The 18,088-nt window shown below is 39.2% G+C and overlaps 1 protein-coding gene across 3 annotated transcripts in view; it reads right to left on the bottom strand.

Moving 5' to 3' along the window:
• LOC126373876 (uncharacterized) overlaps positions 1-17,756 on the bottom strand; it is a 162,163-nt gene extending 144,407 nt beyond the window's left edge. Inside the window, exon 1 of one of the 3 annotated variants that reach the window (XM_050020229.1) lies at positions 17,550-17,756. The gene's annotated coding sequence lies outside the window, so the exon portion shown is untranslated. The remainder of the gene's footprint in view (positions 1-17,549) is intronic. The other 2 variants (XM_050020228.1, XM_050020226.1) reach the window with 2 other exon arrangements.
• Between the last annotated feature and the right edge of the window lie 332 nt (positions 17,757-18,088).

The following is an 18,088-nucleotide window of genomic DNA, read 5'->3' as shown; positions in this document are numbered from 1 at the left end:
AACATCGTAAGCGCGGGACTCTTTCTCGCCTCGACATATGTCACCAGTCACTCTCTCACAGTACTGCACAGAAAGAGACAGATGTTCTCTGTCGCGGCGAGAAAGAGTCGCGTGCTTACGGTGCTAAGCCCGCGGGGCACATCCCGGATGCTTCATATAAAACACCTCGTTTTACGCATTGACGTAATCGTACACGTGTGTGTGTCATGCTCATACGATTGAAGACTAAAGTAAGACTGGCGGGGTGAGGTAAACCTATCTCAGCCGCTGGTGGGGAGCAGAGAGATGACGTTCAACTTATACGTAATATTATTCCTTACTCTATGACCAGAGTTAAAATATAGTGCGTGCAATGGAAGAAGTCCCAGGAAGCAGGTTGCCTAGCTCTGTCCACCCTCAACTTGAATACGAAGCGTGTTGGTGACATCGTAACGAATACTGAAGGGGACGATCCAGCTGGTGATTCTAAGTTAATATTAAGTGGAATTTTCTGTCAAAAAATTCGTTTTTTTTTTACTTTTTCAGTTCCGTACTTTTGCGACGGAATATTCCACTTGATATCAACTCAGAATCATGGCCTGAATCATCCTTCAAAGTTTTCGTTACGACGTCACTAACACCCTATATGTTTTACACAAACAAATCATCCACCCGAAATTAACAAACAAAATTGAAAATGGCGTCAATTAATACTAATTAATTTAGTTAATTACGTGGAATTCTGTTTTATTTGCAATATACACACTCGTAAAGGCTTTAAACGGCGGTTGATATTAATATCAGGCTAAATGCACAACCCGTTCTCGAATAAATTGATATTCATTCAAGGCTTAATATACTCAGCGACAAAATAAGCTACTTGGACAACTTAACCGAAAATGAAATATATTTTACGAAAAATCAAAGATACTACTGAAATACAGACACACACACACACATACAGCGTGTTAGTGACATCATCGTAACGAATATTGAGGGGGTGATTCAGATCATGATTCTGAATTAATATCAAGTAAAATTTTCCGACGCAAAATTCAATACAATACAATACAATACAAATACACTTTATTGCACCAAAATAAAAAAATATAAAATTACAAAAAGTCTCTTAATTAAGTACATGGCAAATGGCGGCTTTATCGCTTAAAGCGATTTCTTCCAGACAACTATAAAGTGAGGAAAAATGTAAAAATAAATAAATTGAAAGATTGCGGGTACAAACTATAAGTACAACTTATTACCAATAAATACAAGCAAATAAATATATAACATACTTACAAATATAATATACACCTTACCATTCATTCTTTTTTTTTAATTATTTTCAATTCTATACTGTTGCGATGGAAAATTCCACTTGATATCAACTCAGAATCCTCCCCCTCAGTATTTGTTACGATGTCACTTACAGAAATACATTTTTCGAGATATGTCACCTAACTTGTATTGGGCTGGTTTTCCCTTCGAACGGCAGTCGCTTCTGTAAAAAACCGGACCTGTCAAATCTTCAGGTTAGGTAAGCGGACCCTGTGAGAAACAGGATACTGCTAAGGTGATGATGTTTTTTTTGTTTCATACTTTTTATATCTTCGTTTTTATATCTTTTTTTATCCGGAGTACGCACAGATGTAAAGAGGAAGGGGAGGCCTTTGCCCAGCAGTGGGATCTTGTAGATCTTAGTTTTAAAACTTCTCTATTTTTTTAAGAGAGGAAGGGGAAGACCAAGAAGAGCTTACATGGAACAGATTAAAGAAAAGGTTAACTTCGTATCTTATAGGGAAGTCAAGGAATTGGCCTTTGATAGACTGGAATGGAAAATGCTACACCGAAAAAACGTCGCTCTTAAATTGATGATGATGATATTTTTTATCAGCTAACAATCTAGCATGTAAGACGGTTACATGTTATTTTAACACCGACTATACTGGTCTAATCCGGTATGCCCACGTTGGTGATTCACGTGGGACTCGGTAAATGCAAATTCCGTCGCATTCCTCACCGTGCTTTGACGTAATGTCGTCAAGGTCACATCACTACACTTGGAGTTTTTGTTGTCCTAGGCTTGTTTGAAGTATGATAAAGCTTAACAGTAAATAACCTTGAGTAGACGCCGGACATAACGTAACATAACGGCCTCCGTGGTCCAGTGGTTGAGCGTTGGGCTCACGATCCGGAGGTCTGGGTTCGAATCCCGGTGGGGACATATCACAAAAATCACTTTGTGATCCCCAGTTTGGTTAGGACATTACAGGCTGAAAACCTGATTGTCCGAAAGTAAGATGATCCGTGTTTCGGAAGGCACGTTAAGCCGTTGGTCCATTGGTCCCGATTATGATTTTGTTTCTTTGATGATTATTATTATTATTCTTATTGTGTTTGTTTATTATTTTTTTGCTGGATTGGAAGGTCAGACAGGCAGTCGCTTCTGTAAAAAACCAGAGGTGTTACAATGGCCACATCGAAGCAAGTTATCTAAGAAAGCAATTTGACAATTTGCGCATATAAAAGTAAGTGCGCAATGCAAACAAATGTCAAATAGCAATATTGCTTTCTTAGATGAATTGCTTCGATGTGGCCATTTTAACTCCCCAGGATCTGTCAAATCAGATTAGGTAAGCGGACCCCGTGAAAAACGGGATGACGCTAGGGAGACGATGTTGTTTATAATACTGTTTGATATTGATAACAAACCTATTCTATAAGAAATGTTTACCATTTAAAAACAAATAACAATTTTTCAAATGAAGATTAGTAAGCTGTTTGTCATTATCGTCTTGGCCCTCCGAGAGGGACCGAATCCTCTCCTCTTTAACAGGCTAATAACTTCTCGGAATAAAGGGCACTTAGCGAAAGACATTGACATTGACTCTACTACAAGCGTGGAGCGAAGAACAACCTCCATGGTCTAGAAGTTAGAGCTTTGGGCTCACGATCACGATCGTGAAACAGCGTGGTGGAGTATGCTCCATCCATACCCTCTCCGGTTAATTGAGGGGAGGCCTGTGCCCAGTAGTAGGACGTATATAGGCTATTTGTTGGTGTTAATGGACTAGAAAGGAAAGGAAATGGAATTGAAAGTACCAAGGTCCTTTCGGACGGAAAAGAACGTCTTAGAGAACCTCTGAAAAAGACAACAGGCCTGAGGGTGCCCAGATGGGCGCGAACATCAGCTAACACCGTCGTGTGAGAAGCTTATATTTGAAAGAATCAATCGAGACTCCTTGGCCGATAGCGATAAGCGCTGATTGAGGGAAACTGTGAACCACGCCAGTCGGTATATCGAGGTTCTGAAGTCTTTGTTGTCGCGAGCTGATTGGCCGCCTCTATAGCTAGAGTAATCGGGTCGTCAAGATCGTACGAGCTCAGCGGTGCAACATCTTGAGGAAACCCACATTCCCGAGAAATGCATTTTCGGAGGTATGTGACCTAACCTGTATTGGGTTTTCCCTTAGCGAGTTGGAAGGTCAGACAGGCAATCGCTTATGTAAAAAACTGGAGCTGGAATCTTCAGGTTAGGTAAGCGGACCCTGTGAGAAACGAGACAATGCTAGGGAGATGATGATGATGTTATTTATAATGTGGGCGCCAATCGCTTTATCGCGTTTAGTAGCACGGTTGCCAAAATATTGATTGGTCCAATTGAGGGAAAACGACAAAAAAATGTCCTTAATGAACTAGCAACCTGGCAACGTGACGGGGCTGACAAAAATTGAGGTTGACTAGACTGGAAACTGGGCCCATGATTCGGAGGTCCCGGGTTCGAATCCCGGTGGGGACATATCACAAGAAACACTTTATGATCCCTAGTTTGGTTAGGACATTACAAGCTGATCACCTGATTGTCCTGTTTGTCCTGGTTACTAATCACTTACTGATGTCATTTATATGAGCCATTTAAGGGGCCTTTGGCGGCTCAAAAATAACCTGACACCAGGGTTGACGGGGTTGGTAATTCACCTCACACACAACCCAGACGATAGAAGAAAAAAATATAATACCTAATTTTGTTACTTGACTTATTATAGATTTGCCACAAATGGCATTAATAACTTGGCCGAACAAATGGGGAGCGTCGAGGTCTCTCACCCGGTACAACGTTTAAGACAACAGGCCTGAGGGTGCCCAGTTGAGCGCTAACCTCGGTTCAAGACGTCATCTGAGAGTGTAATAGTTGAAAGAATTAACCGACCTTAGTGGATCAATAGCATTAAGCGCTGAATGAGGGAAATCGTCGACCACGCCGGCGGGGTCGGTATCGAGGTTCTTAAGTGTTTATTGTCGCTGATTGGCCTCCTCTATGGCTAGAGTAATCGGGTCGTCGGGATCGTATATTACGTCCTTCGAACGCCGATACTTTTCAGTACAGTCCCTAAGCGGGGTTATCGCATTAAAATCACACTTGATATTTGCAATCTAAACGCACAAAATGTGCACGAAAGGACAATAAAAAATGAAAAGAAACTAGAAATGGAAAAATTACCGTCAATTTACGATAATGTACATTTCGTGACCATCCTTAACTGACTCAAACGCACGTTATGTATAACTTTGTATAACTTTAGTAAAAGTAGGTACGTAATAATACCATAGAACCACAGATAAAAATAAATACATAATGAATACATTATAGTACAAACTTAGTTAATCCATAGACTTAAGATATTTTTCTTTACTTAAGTTTAAATAAGCATTTTTTTTTTCATGTTTTATGGTTCGGTACGGCAATGCAGCAGGGAAGGGGCATGTCAGAGGGACCCTGAAACCTGACAGAGGGCAGCAGTGCTATTCAGAGGTGGAGAAGAGAGCTCTCTAACAAGCATGACGGTCCCATTTCACGGACGTCACTTGTTGGTTAGGCACCCTATTAGAGATTATCGACGTGAGGTCATCTAGAGCCTTAGTACGGTTTTGAAATAGGCTACTCTTGGCGCTATCCCACTCGCGTCAGCTGGTTTTCCCTTCGCGGGTTCAAATTCAAATTCAAAAATATCTTTATTCAGTAGGTAAATACCTGGGGATTCACTTGGACCGAAGATTAACTTGGAGGACGCACATAGAAGCAAAAAGAGACCAGATCACTATTAAGTACAGAAACCTAAATTGGCTTCTGAAAAGGAATTCACTACTATCCACTGACAACAAACTTCTAGTCTACAATACCATTATAAAACCGATCTGGACGTATGGAATCCAACTATGGGGCACTGCCAGTGCCTCAAACATCAATATCATACAAAGAGCCCAAAACATGATCTTCAAAAGCATAACAAATGCTCCATGGTTCATCAGAAACATGGAAGTACATGAAATACTGAAGGCAAACACTGTGCAACAGGAAATAAGATCTACTGCAGCAAGGTACAAAATCAGATTGGAGCACCATCCGAACCCCCTGGCTGAAACGCTCACAAAGCCTACCCACCAAAGACGACTGAAAAAAGCCGCAGTAATGGACTTGAGCAAATAGACTGCATGTCTTACCTTAAAGAAGAGAGCGTTCCATTGGGAAAGTAATCTCTGCACTGCCCTACCAACACCTGATCTGCTTATAGTCGACTGACTGATCGCAGATAAAAACGGAAAAAAAAAAAAAAAAAAATTCAGTAGGTAACATAGTTACACTTTGAATCGTCAATTTTACATAACGAACGTCTCATCCGCCTAAAACTACTGCAGCTTCTCACAACCTGTATAGCCGGGGAAAAGAAGCTGCAAGAAAAACCTCGGCACAGGGCCCTAGACGTTCTTAAAAAAAAAATAAAAATAAACATAAAATATTGGTATACAATTGAGTAATTTAGCTGCCTAATATCAGTTCTCAGACAGAGATGATTCAATGTTACAAGTCCGGGGTTTGAACTGGCGTTACCGTTTGAGAAGCAAGCCGGTGTACAGGACCACGGTGACTAAACTTTCGACTAGAATTTTCTGTGGTGGCTTACAAGCTCAACAGATTGGTGACGAGTTACAACCTACGATATTATTAGGGGTGGTTGCGAATTGTCTCGTTGTTATTATGTGGCTATGCCATAAATCTGGTTGCAGACACCATACGTTGTCTGGCCAAGCAGTTGCTTCTGTGAAAAACCGGACCTGCCAAATCTTCAGGTTAGGTAAGTGGACCCTGTGAGATACGGGATAATGCTAGGGGGATGACCTAAGTCTAAGACCCGCCTATTGCGACATGTAGAGTCACGTCACAAATCATAATGTCACCTGTAGGTACAAATAATGGATCTGGTAACAATGAGCAACCCACACCTCACCTATACACGTCGGCTTGGCAGGCAGAAGGTAAATCACATCTGCCAAACCCAATACCTACCCACATGCATCGATGTATTGACTCAAGACTTACCAACGATTTGGGATTCTGTTCTTCTATCGTGTGGGCTATGAGGTAGATTACCAGCCTCATCAACCATGGTGTCAGGGTTATTATTAAACCGTCAAAGGCCGCTGACCTGACTCATATAACGACTACGTACTTACGTCGCGTCAGTGAGTAATAACCGGGACCAATGGCTTAACGTGCCTTCCGAAGCACAGGTCATCTTACTTTCGAACAATCGGGTGATCAGCCTGCAATGTCCGGAACAAACCAGGGCCCACAACGTGATTTTTGTGATATATCCCCACCGGGATTCCGGATCATGAGCCCGGATAACCGGGATTGGTAATCCACCTCACAAACCACACGATAGAAGAAGGGGTCAATAGCTCTAAAAATAAAATAATGAAATCATAAGTATAAGGAAGTGTTCAATCACATAAACTGCAACATTTCCACAATCGCCAGTAATACAAACAGTGGTTAACGTTCAGCCGTCCACATTCATTTAGTTCACCCTACATCAGATTCAGTGCACTTCATGAAATAAACATATCCACTCCATTTCTGGGACTTCTGTTACACCGACGCGTAACAGGCAAGCCTACCCCGGGGTCTTATTGGCTCTTTAGTCAGCTCGGCCCCATCTCACTCGGCTCGGGGGCCGAATTAGGTACCCCGAATTTAACGTAAGCGAAGCCGCGGGCAAAAGCCAGTGAGTAGATATTTTCGAAAGTGGTTTGAATGCAAGCGATTTAAGGCTCCTTGCCGCAAGATGTACATTTAAATCGGACGGGTTATACGTCAGAACGATCTACCTACTATAAACCAGCGTGTGTGTAAAAAACGATTGATGAATGTGGAGGAAGCAAGAAAAGAGTGTCAGGATTGAAGCAAATGCAATTTCATAGTAACTCGTATAATGTAATAGTATAGATACACTTTGAATCGTCATTTTTTACATAACGAACGTCTCATTCGCTTAAAACTACTGCAGCTTCTCACAACCTGTATAGCCGTGGAAAAGAAGCTGTAAGAAAAACTTACGCCCTAGACGTTCTTTCAAAAAGAACAAAAAATACTGTTTTTTTAATTCGCTCAAGTGGTATATTACGCTACGGTGTAACAGTGCTTGTACATCGCTTCCAATGCACATAGAATGCAGTTTATCAAGTCGCTGTTGTTTCGTGTTCGTCGGTGAAATACTATCTGGCGCTCGCAGCCAGTTGTATTTCACAGTCGTTTGACTTTTACCTTATTACTATCTCCACGACTAATGTCTTGAGGGGTCCAGACAGCAGTTTGAACTTACATAACATACAACATACGCAGTCAGAGGGGCAGTCAGAGGTACATCCACCGCAAGAAGAATTCAATTCAAATTCAAAAATATCTTCATTCACACCTCACCGAGCTTTCTGTCAGACCAACGCGATAGGTGATCCGTATCACCATCTAAAATGGTTAGGTTAGGCTAGTTTCTAACTAGTCTAATCACGAAATACGTCAAAACACGAAATTACTATGGAATTTGTTTGAAAAAGCACACTGACGTCATAGAAAAACGTGATAAAATGTCGGACTTATTGCATTTTTTTTATTATAAAAAATTATACATACATACATAAACTCACGCCCGTAATCCCTAATGGGGTGGGCAGAGCCACAAGTAATCAAAGACAACTTGCAGCCACTGTTGATACGAAATAAAAAATTATAAACAAGTTAAAAAAAAATAGAAAAAAAATGTCTCTTACTTTAGATCTGTCTTTATTTAGTAATCAGAATTTCGTAATTTATCTTTGACCTAGGAAACTACTCAATAGTGTTAGTGAAAAATGGACCTAAGTTAAATTAATAACTCATTGGTATCAGTCCGGTACTGGGGTTTGACTGGCGTTAACGTTTGAGAAGCAAGCCAGTGTACAGGACCACGGTAACTGAACTTTCGACTAGAATTTTCTGTGGTGGCTTCATCATCAGCCGTACGACGCCCACTGCTGGGCATAGGCCTCCCCCAAGGATCTCCACGACGATCGGTCCTGCGCTGCCCGCATCCAGCGGCTTCCCGCGACCTTCACCAGATCGTCGGTCCACCTTGTAGCGGGCTTACCCACTGAGCGTCGTTCAAAGCGTTGCAAAGCTGAAGTGGCAGTGGGCAGGACACATAGCGAGGAGAACCGATGGCCGATGGGGCGAAAAGGTTCTGGAATGGCGACCACGTGTTGGACGACGCTCAGTGTGGTGGCTTATAACCCTTCAAAGCCAAACAGATTGGTGACGAGTTACAACCTACGATATTATTAGGAGTGGTTGCGAAGTCTCGTTGTTGTTATGTGGCTATGCCCTCCTAAATCTGGCTGCAGACACCATATACGTTGTCTGGCCGCTTCTGTAAAGAACCGGACCTGTCAAATCGTCAGGTTAGGTATGCGAACCCCGTGAGAAACAGGATAACTCTAGGGAGATGATGATGAGGTGTTATTATTATTGCGTATGGTAGACAAAAATAAAATATCCTGCGTGGATCATATATCCAGCTGAAGCTCCCCTAACCAAGATAAAATATATGACAATATATATGGATATGATGAGATGTGATGCTATGTTATGTAAAATAAAATAATATATATTATCCGACTTGGCTTTAAATGTGTCTACTTGCAAAGCACCGACACGTACAGACGCGAACGACTTTAACCGCCAAAATGTAAAAGCATTTATAACCCCAGTACCTTATGCCGTAAGCCTATACATCATAATTTAATACACAATACATCTTCCGCGCATAATACCCGTGACATTTTTCAAAAGATTCCTTACCATACATCGTACATCCCTTTATTTACCTAGTTCCGGAGCTCAAGTGAAAAATCAGGGATATTTTGACAAAGCAGCGATCAGTCAATCTTACCGCCTATCGGCAATGAACGCGCGGGAGCGGTAAAATCAAACTGTTCTATTTACTATGAAATCGTGCGAACGTGTTCATAAAGATTTCGTTTTACGCGACTTTTTATAATATTCAACAATCGGCATTCACAATTAGGTCGGGCAAATGTGGAGCGCTTAAAGATCTCACTCTATAAAAAAAATAACATACATACACATAGGAGTATATTGGCCGGTTATTGGGCAGAAGACAAGAGGGAATCCGCTGCCCTATTTTTCCCTAAAAAAGTAGCATGGAAAATGCTACACCGCCAAGAGCGTGGCTCTTAAATTAATGATGATGATGACACATTCTATTATAAACACACACGTAATCCTAACTTACCATACTGTACCCTGTGTCGCCGATTAACATGTCTAAAGGTGCCAAAAACAGTTCACGGCGCTGTCTAAAAAAAGCGGCCGAAAGCCGTTAGCGATAAGCGTCAAATAAGAGGAAACGTCGACGCCGCCGCCGGCAAAATCGCACGTCACAACGCTTCTGCATGAACGCTCTTATACATCGCCATAAGTTTGTTTTTACCGCGCCGCTCTACGCTCCGACTCTCCAAAAACCAAGCTAGAAAACGTCGTGTTGTCCGATACAAATTACATTTCGGACAGAACGCATCAATCCTGAATTAGATCTGTGAATTTTCATAAATAAATGTACGTAGGTTGTGCTTGCTAACTAGAAACGTGACGTGGTTGGTATTTGGATGAGTGACCGATTCGTTTAAACTCCCAGACGTACTTATATGTGGTTGTAATCCCTATCAGGGTAGGCAGATACAGTAAGTCACCAGAAGGCAACTTCTGCAAATAACCAAGCGGTTATTAAATTTGGGTTACTTTGGCTCAAGATAATACCAGGTATAAAATATTGTAGTTATGTAAAAAAGCTTATTATAAGATTAAAGACTACCTAAATGATAAAAATGTCTGGTATTGAATGTGTTCCTCTAGTTAAATAACTTGTAATGTATACCCTCATTGGTTTTTAAAAGATGTGTTGCTGTTGCAGTTTCTTGTCATTTCTTCTCCTCAGCCATAACACCTTGCGAAATGACGTAAATTCAAAAATGTTACATTGACCTTCAACAAGTTTATCCATGATAATTACGTTGAATAAATGATTCTGATTTCTGATTAGTCCACACCACGAAAGAAATCCAAAAAAGGAAAATATAGATAGATGGCGCTATGCAAATATTGCCTATTTTTAACCTTATAATTTTGTGCATCTTCTATCATTGTTTTTGGGTATAAATGATGACCCTTGTTATTACTCCTAGGCGCACATCTTCCACCCATTATTATTCTGAACAATATAAAGAGAAGTAATATAGGTAGCAACATTATTCTGTACATAATCTGATCCAATTATTTTTATATATATGCCTCTGCCATTACATAATTTTTGATTAACTATGTCCCAGAGCAATGAACAAATAGGTAATTAACACGTTAATGTGGACAAGGCCATTTTTTTTTTAGGGAACGCAGCCTGAAATGTCCCTCATTTTATGCAGAACCTCGACACGGTCGCGGAACTTCCTACGTGGTGCAGACTTCCTGAAACCTGGTATTATCTTTAGCCAATCCAATCCCATCAGACAGATTACTGCGGGGCTGAAGGCAAGAGGGAACTTACTTCCCTATTTTGCCTTAAAAAGTAGCATGGGGTATGCTTCACCGACATGAGCGTGGCTCTTAAAGTTATGATGATTATCTTTGGTGGGAGTACACTCCATTTCCCTTCCGGTTGATTGAGGGGAGGCCTGTGCCCAGCAGTGGGAAATTTACAGACTCTTTATGTTAAGTCATGTCATGTCATTCCATGTCATTCCATGTCATGTAATGTTATGTAGGTTTCGTATTTTAATTATTCAGCAGGAACGATAAATAGTTATCCAAGAGGACAAGTAAGTAAGTAGATACAATTATAACGGAAATGAGATTAAAATTGCAAATGATCCTAACTCGATCGATAAACGTTTTTTGTTTAAAGTTTTTGTTCAGTCTTCCAAAGCACGTATCACATTGCGGAAAACATATACCCACCAATTGTATGTTAATACCCCACTGTTGTTTTTAAATTATTATATTATCGGCGTTTATAATTTTTATTGTAATATCGCCTTAAACGCCCACGTGGAGAAGTCAACGACGATTTTCCTTTAAAAGTAGGCAAGTAAAATCAAAATAAAATGAACGTTAGGTATTTTTCCTCCTTGCCAAATAAATAAGTTCTTGGAAACCAAACGGGGCTTAACATTTCCCGGTTTTATCGAGAGATTACCAACTTTTACACGTGTTAGGTAAGTAATCTGTGTGTTTGAAGACTGTCTGTGCGCCAATGTTAAACAGATATCATCATCAATTTAAGAGCCACGCTCTTGTCGGTGTAGCATTTGCCATTCCAGTCTATCAAAGGCGAATTTCTTCACTTCCCTATAAGACACGAAGTTAACCTTTTTTTTTTCGTTAAACAGATAGACACTCCTTATTTACTTACATACATACAAAAATACCTATTTTCCTCCGGGGTAAGTAGAGACTATGGAATTCCATTTGCTTCGATCCTGACATACTTTTCTTGCTTCCTCCACATTCATCAATCGTTTCATACACGCACACCGGTACAGAATAGATCGTCTGAATCTTTTCTAAGGACATCTCCAATTTAGTCAATGTACGTCCTTCTAGGTCTTCCTCTGCCAGCCCTACCACCAACCTTCGCTTCATCCGCTCTATGTATGTGTGTGTATGTACTTATGTTTACATTCCTGCAGACGTCATCTAATTTTATTTCAAGTTATACCTGTCATTTTCTTATCCGCTGAAAAAGAAAGGGACAGATAATCGACAGGCATAAAATTTATGCAACACATGTCAATTTTAAGCAGTAATCTAAAACAACCATCTAAAAATTTTACATCGGCCAATAACTCGACAGGGTTAAGTAGACAGCACGTCAAACGGATTGCATACCAGCGAGATACCTATTTTATTCGCTCGGGTTATTCATTCGTTTTAAAATTAACTTGTTGGCAATCATCTGTCCCTTTCCTTTTCGGCGGATAAGAAAATGACGGGTATAACTTAAAATAAAATTAAGAGGTGTCTGCAGGAATCGGGGCCATTATTTACTTAATCTAATCTAGCCTATAAAGGCCTCCCCTTCCTCTTTCCATTTATCGCAGTCCTGTGCGTACTCCAACCAGTTCCTCCGGCAAGCGTCCAAGTCATTTCCATTTCTTTCGAGGTCTACCAAGATGCCTGTACCCGTCATGAGGAGATATGTTTTCGAATTTATGTTTGGATCATAAATGATTATCACGTGCTCAATGGCGAAGGAAAACATCGTGAGGAAACCCACATTGCCGAGAAATGCATTTTCGGAGGTACGTCGCGGGTTGTAAGTACTTGTAAGACACAGGCAGTCGCTTCTGTAAATAAACCGGACCTGTCAAATCTTCAGGTTACGTTAACGGACCCTGTGAAAAACTGAGTAACGCTAGGGAGTTGATGTTATGTTATTTCAAAGCATGCGAAGAATACTATCGTGTTGCTATAGTATTATGCTTCATAAAAACTGATAAACGTTCGCATATAATGATGTAATGCGGGGAGAATGGATCGGGAAAGTAAACTAACCTTTTTACGGGCGAACTCACTTGCTTATTGGCGTGCTATTGTTTATCTAACTTCCGAGAACGAAGAAAAGAAAAATGTTTTTTACCATATGTGGCGGTGTTCTCTCAGTAGGTACTAGTCCTAGGTAGTGTTCCCGTTGTAAAAACTCTTTAATAGTAAGGACACTGTCGTGGCTGCTTTTCTTTTTAAAATTGTCCATAATTATTAGTACATTAGATTAGATTCCATTATTAAAATTTAATTAAATATATAAAATAAAATAAAATTAATATTATTAATAAAAATAAAATAAAATAATCTACAAATTAATAATATTTCTTATATTCTTGTCTTATCTGCATAAAAGTTAGGTAATAAAGATCTTTTAACATAAGTTTTGCAACTTTTTACTTCTGGGAACATTCCCTAGGTATAAAGAAACATCAGTGGTCCAAATAAATAGATGCGTATTAGCATTTTTTTTAATCAAACATACTTTATTGCACGCTAACAAACCGTACAAACATTTATAAAGCATTTAGCAACAGTACAAATGGGCGGTCTTATTACTCTGAAGAAATTTCTTCCAGGCAACCACTACCAGTGATCAGCCATAAAAACCCTGAATGCGGATTTTTTTTATTAGCACATACACACACACAAACACACACACACATCCATTTGTTTTTTCTACGCAACCGTGATATGCCGTTATAAAGAATGTTCGCAGAAGTCAAAAGTCGCAAAACTTATGTAAAAAGAGCTTTATTAACTTTTAGGCAGATAAGACCAGAGCATAAGAAAGAACAACAAAAACAGTTAATATAATATCTTATAGCCTAAAGTGTCCCACTGCTGGGCAAAGGCGTCCCTCCATTTCTTCCAGGACTCTCTCCAGTGTTTCCTCCAGCCAGCCTTCCAGGAAAGCATCCAAGTCGTCGCACCATCTCCGCCTCGGTCTGCCACGCCTGCGTCCGTCTCTATTCGAAGACCATACTGTGGTGATCTTAGCCCACAGGCCCACAGTTAATATAATAACTACAGTTAAAATAAAATAAATATGTTTGCTTTTAATTTTATCTTAACGAGTTATATATGTATGTTTATAGTTATCTTAATGACTGTTGTATCTGTTCATGAATAACAGTCACAGTCTAAATCAATCTAATTCTTTTAAGGGGCAATGTGTACGTTTTTACAATAAGATTCCCATTGACATTCAGAATTTGCCTTTTAACTGTTTTAAGACAGTAGCTAAACAGAAACTTTGTAAAAAAGGTTATTATATGGTTAGATAAGGAAGATATGAATGCATGAGATTAATTGTCTGAGATTAGGCAGCTAAATTACTCAATTGTATAACAATGTTTTATGTTTTTTTTTAAAGAACGTCTAGCGCCCTCTGCCGAGGTTTTCCTTGCAGCTTCTTTTCCGCGGCTATACAGGTTGTGAGAAGCTGCAGTAGTTTTACGCGGATGAGACGTTCGTTATGTAAAAATTGACGATTCAAAGTGTAACTAGCTAAGCTGCAAGAAAAACCGGCACAGGGCCCTAGACGTTCTTTAAAAAATAAACATAAAATATTGGTACATACAATTGAGTAAGTTAGCTGCCTAATATTAGTTCTTGTGAGTGAGTTCAGTGAAACCCTTCATTGACTCCTCAATTGTTATTCGCTCCTAGTAGCGCATAGAAGCGGGATTATTCTACCTACTAGGTATTCTATTAATACCAATATCGGTACCAGACTATTATGCTCGCGATCTAAAGACGGTATAAACTGCGCACACAAAAGACAGATAAAGGAAGCACCACACAGACTATGATCCTCAGACAGAAATAGCACAAATGGCACAATGTAGCATTTGATATACTATAATAGCACATCACATTGTATGGGTATAGCATCAGAGCGTTATCAACAGTACCTACGTTTGTTTAGTTTATTGTTTTATTTATTTTTTTATTTATTTATTAGGCACATCAACAGTACAAACACACAACAATTAATATAACTTTCTTAAGGCTAGTACTAGTCTTTGCACCAATTACAGACGTGCACAACTTATGTAATTAACATGTATGTAGAATTAACGGAATTACAAAAGGTTACAGCCAGGCAACACTACAACAAAAAAAAGAAGAATAGGTACAAGAAAAACTACTATTTTTTTTTATTGTTAAAAGGAGATGAACCTAATAAAATGTTACAAAGATGCTCGCTATTGTAATAATATAGGGGTCGTTTCACACCGCCGTGGCACTCAATTTGACACTCTGCGGTTCGTCCCATGCCAAAAAAAGTTCTTCGACGATTCGCACCACGGTCCGAACTTAAACGATCCGTTTTTTTACCACTTCTCACCGTAATGATAATGACCCTGCCTAATACGCAATATAGTCTACAATTGACTTTTGCTTTCACGATCATGAACTTATTCACTCAATGTCGTTGTTTGCAAACTCAAACTCAATTTTTGAATGAATCATGACTCATATTATCCATTCATCGCCGATTATTACCTCATTCATAATATTATCTTATATTATGTGCTGTAGTTGACACATATGGCCACAGTAAATGTATTAAACTCTTTATTATACACACTACTTAATATAATATAGTCCAAAATGTCAAAAATACAAATAGTTACAAAAGGTGGGCTTATATGTAAAAAAGATCTCTTCCAGGCAACCTCGCATAGTGTGGGTGTGGGTAAGTAAGTGTGGGTGTAGTCTAGTGTAAGTGTGTGTACTTAATATAATAAAGTGTAAGTGTGTGATATATGTGAGTCCTACCTACATAAACTGCCTATATACGTCCCACTGCCGGGCACAGGCCTCAACTTAAGAGGAGGGGGATTCCTCCGGTTGATTGAGATATTACCTGTAAGATATTATTTAATAAAAAATTAGGGATCTCGCGAGAATCGAGATTGACTTTCTTTCTTTCTATATTTCTAATCTCGCGGGATCTCGAATTTGCAATTTCGAGTCGGAATTGCATTCCTAGTACCTACCCACTACCCCTTTACATTTTGTGAAAATTTCAACCGACTACAGAAAGACAGACCGCGCCGTAGTCTTGGAAAACACTAAAATAAACCGAAAATTTATAACCCCTGTCCATTGAAGATTTCTCAGTCCGGTATCATACTAGAAAGAATTAAAAATAAACAAAAAAGTCCAAGTGAGAAAGTTACTATAACGAGAGCGCCTATTGGTAACAATCTCCCACCGAGTCTATAATTTGCTCCAAATTGGTGTCAGTCGCATTAAAGATAAGATTACCTATAATCTCATCAAATTATTACACGATTATCAGTTTTCAGTTAGGTAAGGTACCTACCGCTTATGATAAATCCGTATTAGAAATGGGACCGATAAAAAATAACAGTCAAATAGGTAAGTAAGAAAGAAAGTATAGTAAAGAAAATATTTAATAAATATATTATTATTTTATATTTTTATTTATTTTTTATTTAAATCATCATATATATTTTTTTTTTAATTAGGTAAATAACTTCAAAATAATTCGTCTCGGACAAAATCTTGATGAAAAGGAACTTTAAACATAGGTAAGGTAGGTCGCCATATAACGCGAAGATGATTAATCCTATTTCAATAAAGATAGCATAGCATTTTACAAGTCTCGACGCGGAGTAAGAAATATCTGTTAAAGTACGTATCTAAGCCAGTGTTGTGACGTTCATTAGCATAGTGAGTGATGTATGTAGGTACCTATCAGTCGATATTAGGTCGATTGATTCTTTTCTATCTAACAGTAAGAAGGTATACCCATACCCGAAGTAACGCACCCGATTGATAGGACAGTGTAATAAGCCCTTATTAGAAGGGTCGCCTCTATCAATTTCTGGTTAAATACCTAGTCCATCGACCATAGATATATACGTACAATAGACGGCATTATTGCTAAAGTAGCAATCTTTCCCAGGCAACAATAAAATACAAAAACATTAAAAATAAACAATTATAATCATTTAGGTCGTACATCAGGCGGCCTTATTCCGGCAATCTCTTCCAGGCAACCTTTAGGTATAGGAAATGAATTCACAACAGTAATCTACAACCTTCCGAACACTCCTTTTCTTAGTGGTAAGAATTGGGTCCAGCGTGTTAGGTAGTATATAGGTAAGTACCTAGGTAATATTATAAGTATTACTTCGCTCTGTATGTAGGGATTAGAAGCGACTCTGTGATGTGGTAATCATTTTAATCACATGAAGTTGATAAACGTGTTCTGAATGTTAAACAAGCAAGTTCGTATATAATATACTTACCAACCTACTTATAAATTCAAAAAGAAATAAAGAAAATGAACAACAAAAAGAGGAAAAGCCATTTGAATTCAGTCAAGAAACGCTTAGAATTGTCATCATTGTGACTCAACGCGACAACATTAATTAACAATAAGATCTTCATACAAAAGACACAAAAGAAAACCTCAATAAACCAGTTGACAATAAAGTAAAAACTAAAGTTGCAATAAACAATAATGCGGTTGATTGCAAACAAAATGCCTTCCCACGGTTGAGCGGACGAAAAACAGGTTTTGCATTGCATACCAAAAGGAAATCACTAGATCCGTACTACAAATTAAAAACTACAAGAAAACTGGTTGACATACCTTCAAGTTAAATTCCAATAACAAGCCACTGAAACACTAGGCACACATGTTTTTAAACTTCATTATGTAAGATTAATATACCGATGTGGGCAAAAAATATTTATTCACTGTTATGTTCCCGGGCACTCGCGTTTGCCGGCTTTTGAAGGAAATTTGTCGACACGTCCGCTATCCGCAACGGTCGGAGCAAAACTGACCGATTCTTGCTGTGTTTGTGTGATGTCAGCTTCATTCTCGAATAGTACGATACGAGCCCCCATTCAGGTAAGTGAACAACCTCGGAGCCGAGAGGAGGACGATCGAAATTACACTGCAACAGAACGGTGTAGATATCAAAATTGATTGCACAGCCAGCAGTGATAAGGCTGCGTCGATATCAGCGCTGCGTCTAGGATTCCAAACAGAAAGGAAAGGAAGATATATAGTGCTGGTGTTGGAAAGAGACGGCTGCATTTTGACATTAAGATGATTGAGGCGTGAAATTTTTATATTCACTTTGCGATGCAGCGTCAGGACAATAGTGCAGCAAAGAATGCACT

The sequence above is a fragment of the Pectinophora gossypiella genome, chromosome 16 (assembly GCF_024362695.1).
Source record: "Pectinophora gossypiella chromosome 16, ilPecGoss1.1, whole genome shotgun sequence".
Taxonomy (NCBI): domain Eukaryota; kingdom Metazoa; phylum Arthropoda; class Insecta; order Lepidoptera; family Gelechiidae; genus Pectinophora; species Pectinophora gossypiella.
This window is presented reverse-complemented; position numbering and strand designations above follow the sequence as displayed.